At 39.2% G+C, this 13,818-nt stretch overlaps 1 protein-coding gene across 1 annotated transcript in view; it reads left to right on the top strand.

The window, feature by feature from the left end:
* Positions 1 to 13,818, top strand: part of LRP5 (LDL receptor related protein 5) — a 143,644-nt gene that overhangs the window by 96,470 nt on the left and 33,356 nt on the right. The gene's annotated exons all lie outside the window — the stretch shown is intronic.

The raw sequence follows: 13,818 nt of genomic DNA, 5'->3' as shown, positions 1-13,818 counted from the left end.
TTTCGGAAGTCAACGTGAGCATAGTTGGATCCTAAAGTTCTGCCTGGACTCTGCTGGTAAACTGACAAACAGAAATCACAGGAAACACATACCTGCTGTATCCTCTCAGAGACTGGAAACTAGCCAGATCCCATCTTGTGCTATTCCTGAGCAAAGTCTTGTGTGTTTTGTTTTTTTTTTAATTGGTTGGAAACGTAAGTGATGAGGTGCTAGTAGGCCAAGTCCTGTTCCCACCCCTTCCATCAGAGTGGTTCTGAAAAGTGTTTATCAATATGGTAACGGGTGCTTTGTGTATATATATATATGTGTGTATGTGTGTATATATATATGTATATATACATATATATATATATACACATGTGTGTATATGTATATATGAAACTTGCTACAACTTACCATGTTAGAACAGAATCTGTAAAACAACAAAACCATGCTGTTAAGTGTTTAAATTTGAGCCTCCATCTGTGAAAAGAAAAAATACATGCATATGTGCCACTGACATTGGCACCAAATGACCCAAGTAATCACCGAAGTGTCTGCTCACGCACATAAATGTGACTAATTAGTTGCTTCTGAACACACAGGTGTTCCTCATTCCAAAACTTGGATGAGTATAGTTGAATATCACAGTTGAAATTTCTCATGCTCTTCTATAGAGTACAAGTCTGTTAGGTGGTCTTTGGCCTGCAGCTCCCTATTGACATTGTTTTATCAGTGGTGGTGAGGCAATAGGATGCCTCAGCAGAATCCGTTGCATCAGATAAATTTACTTGCTGGAAGGCTACGGGGTATAAGTTTCTCCTTTTTTAAGAAGGAAATCTTATGTTGATGTGTATCACAGTTGGAGCTCACATCACAGATTAATTATTGGTACTTGTTTTCTCTCTATAAATGGTGCTAAGTAGAAATACATGAAGAGGTAGCTAGCTGTAGGTTTTTTCTTCCCACAGATAATGGGTGCCTTAAAAATTGTATTTAATCCTTCTGTGTTTAGAGATATCTTTTTATTTTTTTCTTTTTCTCATCCCCAGAGAGCCTCCTGAAGGGTTTGTCTGAGGGGAGAATGCCTGCAGGGCCACTTCATTGCCATTAAGAATCTATGGCTTTGTTTTTACAGCTATTTGTTTTTGTCACTATTTCAGTGTATTTTACAAGAGAGTTGTAAACCACTTCTGGTGAGTGGTGTATAGAAGTGAAACCTTTGCAGGTAATTATAATTGAAAAAGAAACAGATGTGCAGGTGGACATCCATGGATCTGGGTTTTTGACGAGGTCAGTCTGATCCCAGAAAATGTTGTATCCTTTCATTCTGTGCCTTCCAATGAATGGTACAGCAACCTTAAAGCTGAAAGTGCTATGTGAGGTATTAGCTCAGAAGTATAGCTGGATCTAATGCAGGAATGCTGAGGCCGTTTTGGAACAAAGATAGGGTGCCTCACAAGTGTTGAGGCCCTGCACACTGAGCCAAAGTTTAAATCTAACTTTAGAAATGAAGTTGAATATTTGCATCCGTGAAAACTGAAACCTTGTCTCCTTGCAGGTCTGCAAATTTGGTGGAGGTTGTACTGGGGGGAAAAAAAATGTTGTCAATTACTGAGTTCATTAAATGAGCGATTACTTTTATGTGGGGTTGGCAGAGATCTCTGGTAAACCAGGGGCTCCGTTAATGTACTTCAGCTGGTACTGGGAGTCTTCTACCTACAGCCCCACAGGAGGGAAGTTTCCTGAGAGGTGGAAGTCAGCCAACATTCTCTGGATCTGGATTTGACCATTGAGTGAGATGCTGGAGGGAATGATTTATACACGTGGAGTATGAATGCAGCACAGTGTCTGATTTTGAATAGCTCGTGTGCTTTTTGTAGCAGACTTCTTAAATGAAAAGGCAGAAGGTAGCTAAAACAGACTGTCTAGCCTTTTTATGAGCTGCTTTGTTTTAATGTTTTAAAACTGGCTAAAGGAATGAGCAGAATATTAGCTGTGGTATGTTTAGGAAGACTGTGTCTTGACTAAACAATCAGAAGAGCTTGGATGCTTACTGGGTAAAGCTTACAAAGAGAACGTGGCAAGTTAACCTAAAATTCAGATGCTCTCTCAATATTTTTAATATGTTTGTTCCCCTATAAAAATAGACCTTTTTCAGGGGAAAAGCACGTTTGCATTGTCCACAAATGTAGGGATAAATGAGGTGTGTCAACCTGCAAAGAGTTGGGGAAATGAGTCCTACAGTGCACTGGAAGTTGGTGAAACTGTGGTCTTGCGTTAGGCACGTTCCACCCCCCTAATAAAATAGTGTATTTTTTTTATAATTTGGATTACAGAGCACCTAAGTCACTTGCTTGCTTTAACCACAAGCTCTAGGAAATACAGACTTAGAGTATGCAAGTTCTTTCCTGAAGTTAATATTAAATAAATGCTAAGAGGCCAGTAGTGACAGATCTGAGAAATATTTAACTATTGGTCTCTTATCTTTCAAAAGCTAAATCTGATACCCAGTGTCTCAAACTAGGATTACAAGAGCCTTCTGAGCCCCCACAATACCCAGTAAGACACAATTCTTTTTCTCTTCGGTACCAGTCAGTCAAGAGGTGTTCTTTCCATCACAAGGGCAAAATTACTTTTAGTTCAGGACGTCCTTGGCATGAGGTACCCTGATAGTTTGATATGTGGCACACAGATTTGCCTGCTGTCAACAATTCCTCAAATATTTCTGATGTGATAGGTGAACTTTTGAATTGAATGGAATCACACAGATGTGACAAAAAGGAAGTCTGATGAAAAATGTGTTAATACTGCACAGGTACTTCGTCTTCTACTATTAAATGGTTCATCAACTGTGTGAAGAGCATTGATACTGTGAAAGGAAATAAAATTTCAAGAGCAAGTCTGTCATCTATTACAGTATTATTACTTAAAAATATTCTTACAAGCCCTGTCTTTCTAGGTGTAGCTTCTGGCTACATATGTACATATACACCTTTGGAACAGTTATAACCCCAGAGATGGCAAAACGAAATGGGAATTTTATATAGTTAAGAGTATATATGTTTTTAAAAAATGCCTGGAAATATATCTGAAATATAAGGATTTTGACTTCTACTGTATGAAACTAGGTTTTAAAGGACTACTTTGGATTTAGAAGGAGAAACTTAGAAGTTCTGTAACAAATTATCAAGGTGCGGATTCCACCACCCCATCCCCCCACCTCCCCCCCCCCTGGGACTGAAGCTTCTTGTTTTATAATGGTTCCCAGTCTCCATCAAAACTGATGGATTGACTGCAGTCCATTCTGTACGTGCTGGAGACCACAACATGGAGGAGTTCACAGGGTACAAGGTAGAGTGCAAATAACGGAGATGGGAAATGCTCATCTCTAATCTCTATGCGTTTTGTTTGGTTTTTTTTGAAACCATTTATAACTGTTTTTGTGGTACAAACACTGAATGAATGTCTGAACACAAATTAATTTCAGCTAAGGGATCACAATATTGGTAGAAGGGATTCACCAAACTGTAGAATATGTTGGGCTTTAGACACATTACCACATTGTACGTAAAGTGAGAGTGACAGTGTTGACATTAAAACAGAAAAAACATCAATGAAGATGTAGTATTATATTTGCTTCCAGTTCTATGTGACTGATCTGTCTAAGGGTAATCAAGGAAAATGTATTTATATGATGTAATGCTCATTACACCCCCAAAAAGAAACTGGTGGTCATTATATATAGTTCTTTACTATAATTGTGTCATATTAAGCATTTGACAATATCCAGATATTTTGCAAGGCTGGAACTGGAATGCACTCTAATCACACAGGCCACCTGATAGCATACATCGTAGGTCAGACAAGAGCGTTTCTGATGTGTCACCTGGAGTCTAGACCTTCAAAACTGGTGGGAAAAAATTTCTAAGAGCATTTTGCTTCAGGTCATCATAGAGACAAGAGCCTTCAAACCAGATTTACACCAAAGCTTTGAGACTGGTTTAAGTCAACCCTGTAGCTGAAAGAGAACAGGAGAAGGAATTAGAATCATAGAATATCCCGAGTTGGAAGGGACCCATAAGGATCGTCAAGTGCAACTCCTGGCACCGCACAGGTCTGCCCAAAAGTTTAGACCATGTGACTAAGTGCACAGTCCAATCGCTTCTTAAATTCAGACAGGCTTGGTGCAGTGACTACTTCACTGGGGAGCCTGTTCCAGTGTGCAACCACCCTCTTGGTGAAGAACCTCTTCGTGATGTCTAGCCTAATTTTACCCTGAATCAAATCCTTGATCTAGTTGACTGAACAGCCACAGAAATGCATGTAATGGCATAGAAGGCCATGAGAACGAGCTGCAAAGGCTGGTGTGTAGGGAGAGGGTCTTGTACCATCCTTTCCGGTAGCTGTGTCAGTTTAACCTGATCATGAAACGACAGTGCTGTTGCGTCATGAAACTCTAGCCTCAGCTTATGTGAATCTGTTGAGAGAAAACAAGCGTCCTAAACCCTTACCTCTGGCTTGAGTTTTCCAAAGTTTGTGCAGCCAAGTGTTCACCTGAGAAAAAGAAAGACCTAGCCCTTCTCATGGGTACCCGTCAAACTCTGCTGGCTTTTGTAGCTCTTAATTCAGAGCCACAAGCAAAGGGAGAATCAGACTGAATAACTTTTTCCTAGGAAGTATATCAAAAAGTTTCATACTGGTAGCAGTGAGAGCCAGGAGAACCAGTTTCATGCCTTCACATAGCTCTGAAAGAAAGAAGAAAAGGGATTTGGAAATCTAATACACATTTCTAGGGGTACTCTCTTGAGAGGAAATACTATTGGAATTACTATGCTTCTACTTTTCTTGGCTGGAAGATAGTAACGTTTCTTCTCCTTTTCCACAAAAAATATTTTAAGCAAACATTCTATGATTATTTAACAGTTTTCAAAGAAGCAGCTTCTAAATTCGTTTTCCTGTAGAATTTGATTTTTTCCTAACGTTAGATATGTGATTCCTAAATGGACTTATGTGAACGTCTTGCATTGTAACATTGACGTCTTTCATTGCCAGAAGTCTTCAGGATATCAGGTTAAATAGAGAAGTTGACATGAACGCCATCACAGAGGAGTCCTCTCTCTACCACCACCTCCGGAGCCCATTTTATGTGTTGTTACAATACTCTGTCAGGCTCCATCAATCCTCAATGAATCTATGAAATAGGAGAGTGTAGGTAATTTCTGAGCTGAGAATAGGCTTCTCTTTAATTCATTGTTTAAACAAATTGGGAAGAAAAAAATGTTTGTATTGCTTTCATTCTCTCTACTGAAATGAACTGTTGCTTTTTTCTGAAACCTTAATTTGGGCAAGGCTGACGTTGCTAGATTAGAAGAAAATAAAGGAGAAGTGAATAGTTCTGTGTTCCTTGAGCAAGATTAGGAGTAATCCAGCCCTACTCATAGGATGACTTAAATTACGGTGTCCATCTCCCAGAAACAAATCAATGTTTTAAAATTCTAGGAACTAGCCTTGGAGTTAAGTTAGCTGGGGATCTCGATGAAATATTAGTAAGGGCTGTCATTTCCAATTAAATCTAAATCCCTAGTAGCATGTGTGTTAATGGATTAGGCCAGTGAAGGAGACTGAGTTTAAAATGGCGTTATGGTTTATTGCTGTTACAGTTTACAGTTTTTAAATGTGTGAAATTTGACTATTTTAACAAGGTTAAAATAATTGTGTGCAATGTGTGTTGAATAAATTAGCTTTAGGATTAAATTAAGTGAGCATGTTTTGTTTGCAAAATTAAGTATTCATAGCTCAAATCCGTGTTCAGAAGTAAGCATTGTTAGGTGATTGCTCAGTGTTTTTTTTGTTTGTTTGAAACTAAATGCTTATTTCAGGTATTTCATGCAGAGTTTTAGTTTTTTTTTAATTTTTTTTTGTAAGCAACTTTCCAATGATTTCTTTAATCTTCTTTTTTGTTGTTGCTGTCAGAAATTCCAGCAGGTTTAATAAAGCTTAAACATGTGTTTCTGATTAATTCGTAAGCTTTCTGTAGGGATACTTGGAAGTAGACCAGTAATATGACTGCAAATATTTTTGTTTAATTTAGAATGCATGCTTTATTGCTGCTTTAAAAACAAACAAACAAAACCAGCAGTGTTACGCCATGTACAAACAAGCACTGAGGTGAGGTTATGCCTTTATGGTATGTTAGCAGATAGTTGCATTCAGGGTGAATGCTGTACTCACTGCTATACGTGCATATAATATTTGGCAGAGTTTTTAAAAAAAATTCTGTTTTGTATAATTGAGTTCAGGTCTTTAATATTCTACGGTATTTGCATGTCTCCAGTTTACCCTTCCTTTTCACCTCCTTATTTGTCTATCTGTTACAAGCATTATGAACCAGAAGTGCCACATCCAGTCTAGATGTGAACTCAGCCTACCTCTACTAAGAGAAACAGCTTTGGCTTTGCATTAATTAGTTACAACTCTGTGTCTTCTTCTACTTGAGTTGAGCTGTTTGAAAGAGGCATTAATAAGATCCTGGCAAAGAGGTGGGTGCAGCTGATACCTACCGCCTGTGATCCCCCTCACACTAAACAACTGAAGAGTTAAACTGTGTATCTGAGAGCATTTACCAAACGCTTCTTGAGCACTAACAGGCTTGGGGCCATGACCACTTCCCTGGGGAGCCTGTTCCTGTCCCTGACCACAATTCCAGCAAAGAACCTTTTCCTAATAACCAATTTGACCCTCCCATGATGCAGCTTCATGCTCTACCCTCGGGTTTTATCACTAGAGAGAAGAGGTCAGCACTTGTGTTTTTACTCCCCCTTTTTGAGGAAGCTGTAGGATGCCATGAGGTCACCCCTCTACCATGTGTATTCTAAGCTGAACAAACCAAGTGACCTCAGCCACTCCTCGTAAGTCATGCCCTCTAGTCCTTTCACCATTTTGTTGCTCTCCTTTAGACATGTTCTAATATTGTTAGATTCTTCTTATGATGCGGAGCCCCAGACTGCACATGGTACTTGAGGTGAGGCAACACCAATGCTCAACATGGTGAGACAGTCACTTCTTTTGACCTGTTAACTGGGCTGTGCTTGATGCACTCCCAGGATGTGGGCGCTAGGGCATGTTGCAGACTCATCTTGATCTCACCATCAACCAAAACCCACAGATTCCTAACTTATATCTACATCCAGGATTACACTGTCCGAGCAGCAGAACTCTGCACCTCAACAGTGTTTGCGAAGTTGAGGGAATATAGGGCAGACAGAAATCTTGGCTTGTAAGCAGGTGGAATCTTTGACTTGTCTGCAAGTTCAGGGTGAAAAAACAGTGCTCTTTTCCTCCTGTCATCAGGTTGCTCACTTTTCACATACAGTAGATTGAAGATAAGTGTGGAGGCCTGAATTTTATTGCAGGAGAGAATCATCAGTGGGCAGATTAGAGGTGCGAGGAGGTGTTTGGTCAGTTTTTTATTGCTTGGCTTTGCAAACATGCCCTGTGGGTCACTTGTTTACATGCAAAGTTTTAGCTGATTGTATTTTGTCCCTTTTTTCTGAGATCGAGTGTGTTCAAATGCTGCTGGATTCACATTCAATATGAGCTTTTTGGACATTTGCTAGAATAACGGGAGTGTAAGTTTATGATTTGTTTATAAGACTATCAGCGCTCTCAGCTACAGTTATCAACTATAATCCACGGTTCTTCAATTCCTTAATGTATTTATTATTTAAAATTAATTGTAGGATATATTATGTATAAAATCACTCCTACTCACTGAATGAACAAACTCCTCTTGTTACCCAGTGAGGCATGCTATAAAGAGGCATTTTTCCCATTAGTCCTATATTACATCTCTGAAGATGGTGCTTCACAAGTAAGTTCTTTGCCTGCAGGCAGTCACCTGCCCTCCCTGTCTGACATTGTGTTTCTGCCCCGTTCGGTGTAGAAAGTACACTGTTTCTGTAGCCATGATTTTCCAAAGATGTACTGTGTGTGCCTCAGACTATGAGGTGTCCTCCCACCTTTGAGATTTTTACTGGTACTGTTCTTTATCTACTGCCTTTAAATGTGGTGTTTGAATTTAGGAAGTTGATCTCTCTTGCCAAGTAATTTGGGGCTGAGTTGAATTAAAAATGACACGAATGAACCACAAGGGCCTGTTTTGTGGAACTCAAGAATGTAAATGAAGGGGATGTGAGCGGTGGTTGCTGCTGTCTCCAAAGGTGACAACGTTGGATGACCAGAATGGGAAACGCTTTTGAACACTTGAACTTTGTTGGCAGCTAGATCTTTGGACAGTGTTGTCAACACAGTCTTTTGACTTAGTTTTAAAACCTGACTGATGGATGGGTCTCACAATTGGAGGCAGTTTCCAAGACAGGCTTCTTTCTGATACGTGGAAAGTTTGCCTGAGCCTAAGTGTCGAAGCATTGATCACCTCCTCCTCAAAAAGATAATGGGATCTTGCCTGATTTGAGAGAGGGGTTGAAAGACTAGCACTCAAGCTAAATAAACTGTATGTGACAAAGCTACCATCAGCTCCAGTATCTCTGTTTTTGCTGGGTAGACATGTTGATTGCTCCTGTGGAAAAGTTTTGGGCCTGTAGGTAACTGGATTCTAGCGATCTACCACGCAAAAAGACCAGGACATAACTCATTTAAACGAAACAACAAAAAAAAAAAGTCGTAGAGGGAAAGAGGGAGGATTAATAAAACTTGTCAGTTGCATGTGACTCAAAAATACATGAGGAGGGCTCTTACAGATGGTGTAAGTTTAGTGTTATGCACTTCGCTTTGCTTGCCTGTACCAACATGGATTTTTGAAGAGTTTGCCATTACTGCCATGCTTTAGCTTGAGGAGGATTGTAAAAGGGCCTGTGAGGCAAGGCTGTCAAAAAGAGTAATGACATTTGGTAATCCTACTTGAGATTCTCTTCCCTGAACATCTCAAAGTGGTTTTTGTGTCATGAATAAAGATATGACACGTGTGGACATAGAGAAGTATCTTTTCCTGCTATATCCTCAGTGAGCTAAAATGGCATGGTCTGTAGTGAGAAATGATGACATTTCTCTTGGAGAAAAGAATCTATATGTAAAGGATGGTATTGTGTCACTACTTGTATTTGCTGATATCTAAGTATCTGACAGTTCAGAAAATAATAATAAAAATGTATTTCTACATCAAAACTTGCCTGAAATGAGAATGACCGGAAAGAAGAGCCACAGTAGGATGTATAGGATTTATCCATTAAACATAACGACAATTAAAAACTTACTGAATTTTATTTATGATGCAGCTTTTACCAGGTCATCTAAGTATTGTAAAGGTGGACTGAAATTATTGACAACAGTGAGGAGTGCTTTCTAAATTCCCAAGACTCAATAGAGTGTTTGCGCCAACAGATTGCAGAGTGGTTCAAATTATTTTTTTGTGTGTGTGTGCAGATGTGGAAAATGGCCAGATATATCTGTCATCCAACTGTTCCCCCAACCTTTTTTTGATACTGTTCTGGTACTGTTTGTTTTAATTCTATTTTCTTTTCTGTTTGCCAGTGTCTGCCAACACATGCCTGGCATTAAACCCCTTCAGAATGAAAAAGGAGGGGTCAACTTTTAGCATTGAAGCATTGATGAAAGGTGGTTTTATTTCAGCTGTTGGAAATGTTAATGAATGGCTTAAACTCAGCTGAATATAGACTGCTCACAGCTGCTTTACTCTTCTTTTTTTTGGGGCAGGCTTTTTGACCCTCTGGAGTTTTCTGCTTCTCTCCATTTTTCTTTGTCTTTTTCTTTCCCTGTTGACTGCCACCCACATAGTTGCTCCTTCGGGTTCTTTCTCTAGCCAAGGAAAACTGGGCATGATTCCCTTGAGGGGATGATTCCCCTCTTCTGGGGTCTTCTGAGGAGAATTGATAGAAGCCATTCAAGGAGCTTTCCTTTCCCACAGGCTAACATCATGCTCTGGATAAAAAGACATGGACCTGCAAGTCTACCAACCTAATAGTATGGCAATCATGTCATTTTATTAGTGCCAACCTACTGTGTCTGCTTACTAGTAAGCAGACCTACTATGTCTGCTTACTGCTCATGTCAGTGATTTAGCTTAACCCAAGAATGTTTCCATTTCTCTCAGCTTTGTCTGTAGCAATTGAAAAAGTTTTGTTTTTTATTAATGAATTAAATAGAGGAGCAAGGTGTCTTGAGGTTTTTTTTTTCTTTTTTCTGTCAAAAGACATTCTATATATGATCTCTTCTCTCTGGTGACCGGTGATAGGATCCGAGGAAATGGTTTGAAGCTGCGACAGGGGCGGTTCAGGCTGGATACCAGAAAAAGGCTCTTCACTGAGAGGGTGGTAGGGCACTGGGACAGGCTCCCCAGGGCAGTGGTCACAGCACTGAGCCTGCCAGAGTTCAAGAAGCATTTGGATGATGCTCTCAGACACGTGGTCTGATTTTTTGGGTGGTTCTTTGGGGACCCAGGAGTTGGACTCAATGATCCTTGTGGGTCCCTTCCAACTTAGGATATTCTATGATTCTATATGTGCTGAATAGCTGTTGTTTTTCACAGATGCACCTGAAATACAACTTGACTACATGAATCACACCGATGCATAGAATTTAATTGCATTGTTTACTTTAATCTTCTTCAAAGAGCCAAGAGCTTTTGAGTGTTATATTTGGAAATATTAGTTAAATCATTTTGCATATCGTGCAGCAGCATCCAAAAAAGGAAAAGAAAAAGCACACCTTATCACCTTATCATGTTTTTTGTGTAATTCAGTTCATTAGAGTGTTTGATGTTGATTTCGTTTTGCCCACAACAGATTTTGGCAGAGCTTGTCAATGCCTCATTAAGAGATTGTCATTGAAGTCTAAAGACTAATCGGGGCTTTTAGTGCATGCCTCTGTTCAAGGGGACCTTTTGGTGTTTCATATGGAAAGCACAGCAGATTTAGTGTTGTATTTGTCCTTCAACCCAAGTCGAGATAAATTTATCAGTTATAGGAAGAGGATGAAAACCCTGAGTAGAAAAAAGCCTGTTCTGTTTCTACCTTCAAGGTGTTTTGAGGAAAAGTTCTGTATAATGAGGGAAAAAGAAAAGCTATTTCACAAAATAATCCAACTGTTACCTACGAATGGGCTTAAAAGTCCAGGGTACCTTTTTCTTGCTCTGTCTCATAAACCTTTGTTTCTTTCTGTTAGTGCTTGTGCAGTTAAACATTGAATCATTTCAAGATGTTGACTGCCTTAAAGCCCTCCCCAGAAATACGGTTTGTTTTCACAGATCATCTCTCTGAGCAGTTTCAACATGCAAGTAATATCAGTGCAAGAAAGGGAATTGTAACGCAGCTGCCTCATCTGCACTGAAGTTGTAATTATTTGACACGTATTTCTTTGAATATACCTAACATCATACATTCAGTATGAGGCTGTCCTTAGGTAATTAAACTTGGAAAGTACTTCTTAGTGCATTGTTAGATTTCTGTTAATAGCATTATTTTTGCACTAAAATCTGTATGCACTGTTACAGCTTCCCTTTGGCTGCAGCTGGCAAGCTGCACGCAACTTAAGACATTAAATGATGGGATGATAGGGTATTTTATCAGCTGTGCAGTTTTAGTGAAAGGAGTTGTGTTTCTGGTCATACTGTGAAACCCGTTTACAGGTGTTTTTTTTTTCCTGCATCCTCAGGGTTTAGGTTAATGTTCTAGAGTAGAGGTGAATCTCAGGGAAGATAAATGACAGCAAAATCCAAAAGACAAAACATGTCTGTACCTTTACTGAACTGCACGTGACAGCTTACTGTGTTCAAGCTTTGCCCTGGTTACTACTGCAAGATAGTCTAATTAGCACTTAGTTATCACTTCCTGCCTGTTGCCGTGGATTAGCTACCACCAGGCAGGCTCAGCAGCCCATCACACAAAAACGTAGAGCTGCCTTTCTGCATCCAAGGGAAACCTTAGGCATTCTGCTGCCTGGATGGGGAGGGAGGGGTGTTTGAGACAGAGAAGGAAAGACAAGGGAACACTTATTCTATCTCCTTAGCCAAAATAGAAGCCATTAAACACCTTTTTTTTTTCTTTTTGTCTGATTCAATGTTCCCTCTATGCTTGATCAGTCATATAATTTAGGAATCCTTCTTTACTTGCACAGGAAGGGACTAGATTGCCTAACAGGCTTTTCATTTAGTAATTTCAGTGGAGATTGTTTTTTGACAACATGCACAGGTGTGCATGGATATAAATAATGTATGTTTCTGCATCTTTGGATCCAATCTTAGCCCTCGTGTATTTTAGTCAACAGGTATAGTATTTGAACTGTACATTTACTGTCCAGATCTGTAAAAACTAGTTTGAAATGTGCTAGTTTGATCCTCATCCTGCTGATGCAGTGTTGTGTTTGTATGGGAAATGTCTTGTTTACTGAAGGTTCCACCAGTTTGTCTCTGGCACCTGAGTATGTGTGATGAACTTTTGAACCTGCAGTAGTGCCTGTGGGATTGATACTGTTTTAAGTAAGTGAGCATTTGGGGTTTGCCTGGACATGATGTAATGAGATAATTGCAGAACCATTTGGCTTTTAACCGCAGACAAACTTTTTTTTTTTAAATGTGCTCTATTTAGCTTAACGAAATAAAAATGCATTAATCTTAAGTCTCTGCTACTTCATCAAATAGTAGGTTGGTTGACACAAAACTCCCCCAAATCTTACTTTGAAGGAATGTCAGTGTTATTTTTAATTGTCCCCAGCAGGAGGCTTTTTGACTGGAAGGAATCCCTGGATTTATCCCCTTCTCACAGTTCCCGCGTGGCTGGGAAATTTCTCTCTCCTTGCAAACAGTGCTTTTGCACAACTTCTCCAATTTTTAGTTAATTAAAAAGGTTTAAGGAAGAAAAGTCTGTGCACTTTCTTTTGCAGAGAGAATAAAAAAAGGAGAAAGGTGTTCTGATTCTTAAAACACCTTTCTGCTGCCGATTCCTTGACTGTGCAGAGATTTCTGTATCACGACTTTGTAACATTGCAAAGAATGAATATTTTCTTGTTCTGCTTTCATACTTGCTGTCTCTCCCAAAAGGTTATGTTGTAGCATGTGTTCAAATTCACATAAGCTGTTAGTCTTGAAGATCTTAAGAAGTTTTTTTAATCTGCATTTGAAGACACCTGCATTATAGTAATGCAAGATAAACTATGTTGTAGTGATGCTTTTTGTTTGTATTATGCAAATAAATATAGGGTGCAGCGAACGACTGCATACCCCTGCTGTTGGGCTGGTAGTAGCTGGAAAATCTAGGTTGCTCCATGTGTGCTAACATTTAACATTTCTTTCAGATAACATTCATACAGTAGAATTGGTGACAATATTACTCCCGTTTCTCTGAAGTGGGAATGTGCCCAAATTAACTGTGTAATCAAAGAGAGATGCACATTGCTTTCCCGAATTTACCAAGTATTACACAACTAACTGTAATAGATACATCAGGTTTCGAACTGGAGGTTTCTTTTATTATTATTTTTATTTGGAAACCTACCACAGGTGTGCATGCACATATTAAAAGTCAAATACAAATCTAATAAGATGTGATTGTCATTAGTCACATAAAAAATAGTGTGCTCCCTCTGTCTACCGTGTATGGATAGAGTCTTACAACGTACTGTTTTTATGGTTTCTGTATGAAATCGGGGTAAAACTGTTGATTTTGACTGCCCATTGGATTGTTAAGCATTTAATGGATTAATGTTACATAGCCTTTAAATTATGGATGTTTTTAACAAGAAATAAATATCAGTTAACAATTTACAAGTCGGGGGATACGGTGTTGAAATGACCATACTTGTCTT

This window comes from Cygnus atratus, chromosome 5 (genome assembly GCF_013377495.2).
Source record: "Cygnus atratus isolate AKBS03 ecotype Queensland, Australia chromosome 5, CAtr_DNAZoo_HiC_assembly, whole genome shotgun sequence".
NCBI lineage: Eukaryota > Metazoa > Chordata > Aves > Anseriformes > Anatidae > Cygnus > Cygnus atratus.
Note: the sequence above shows the minus strand (reverse complement) of the source record. Positions and strands in the feature narration are given on the sequence as shown.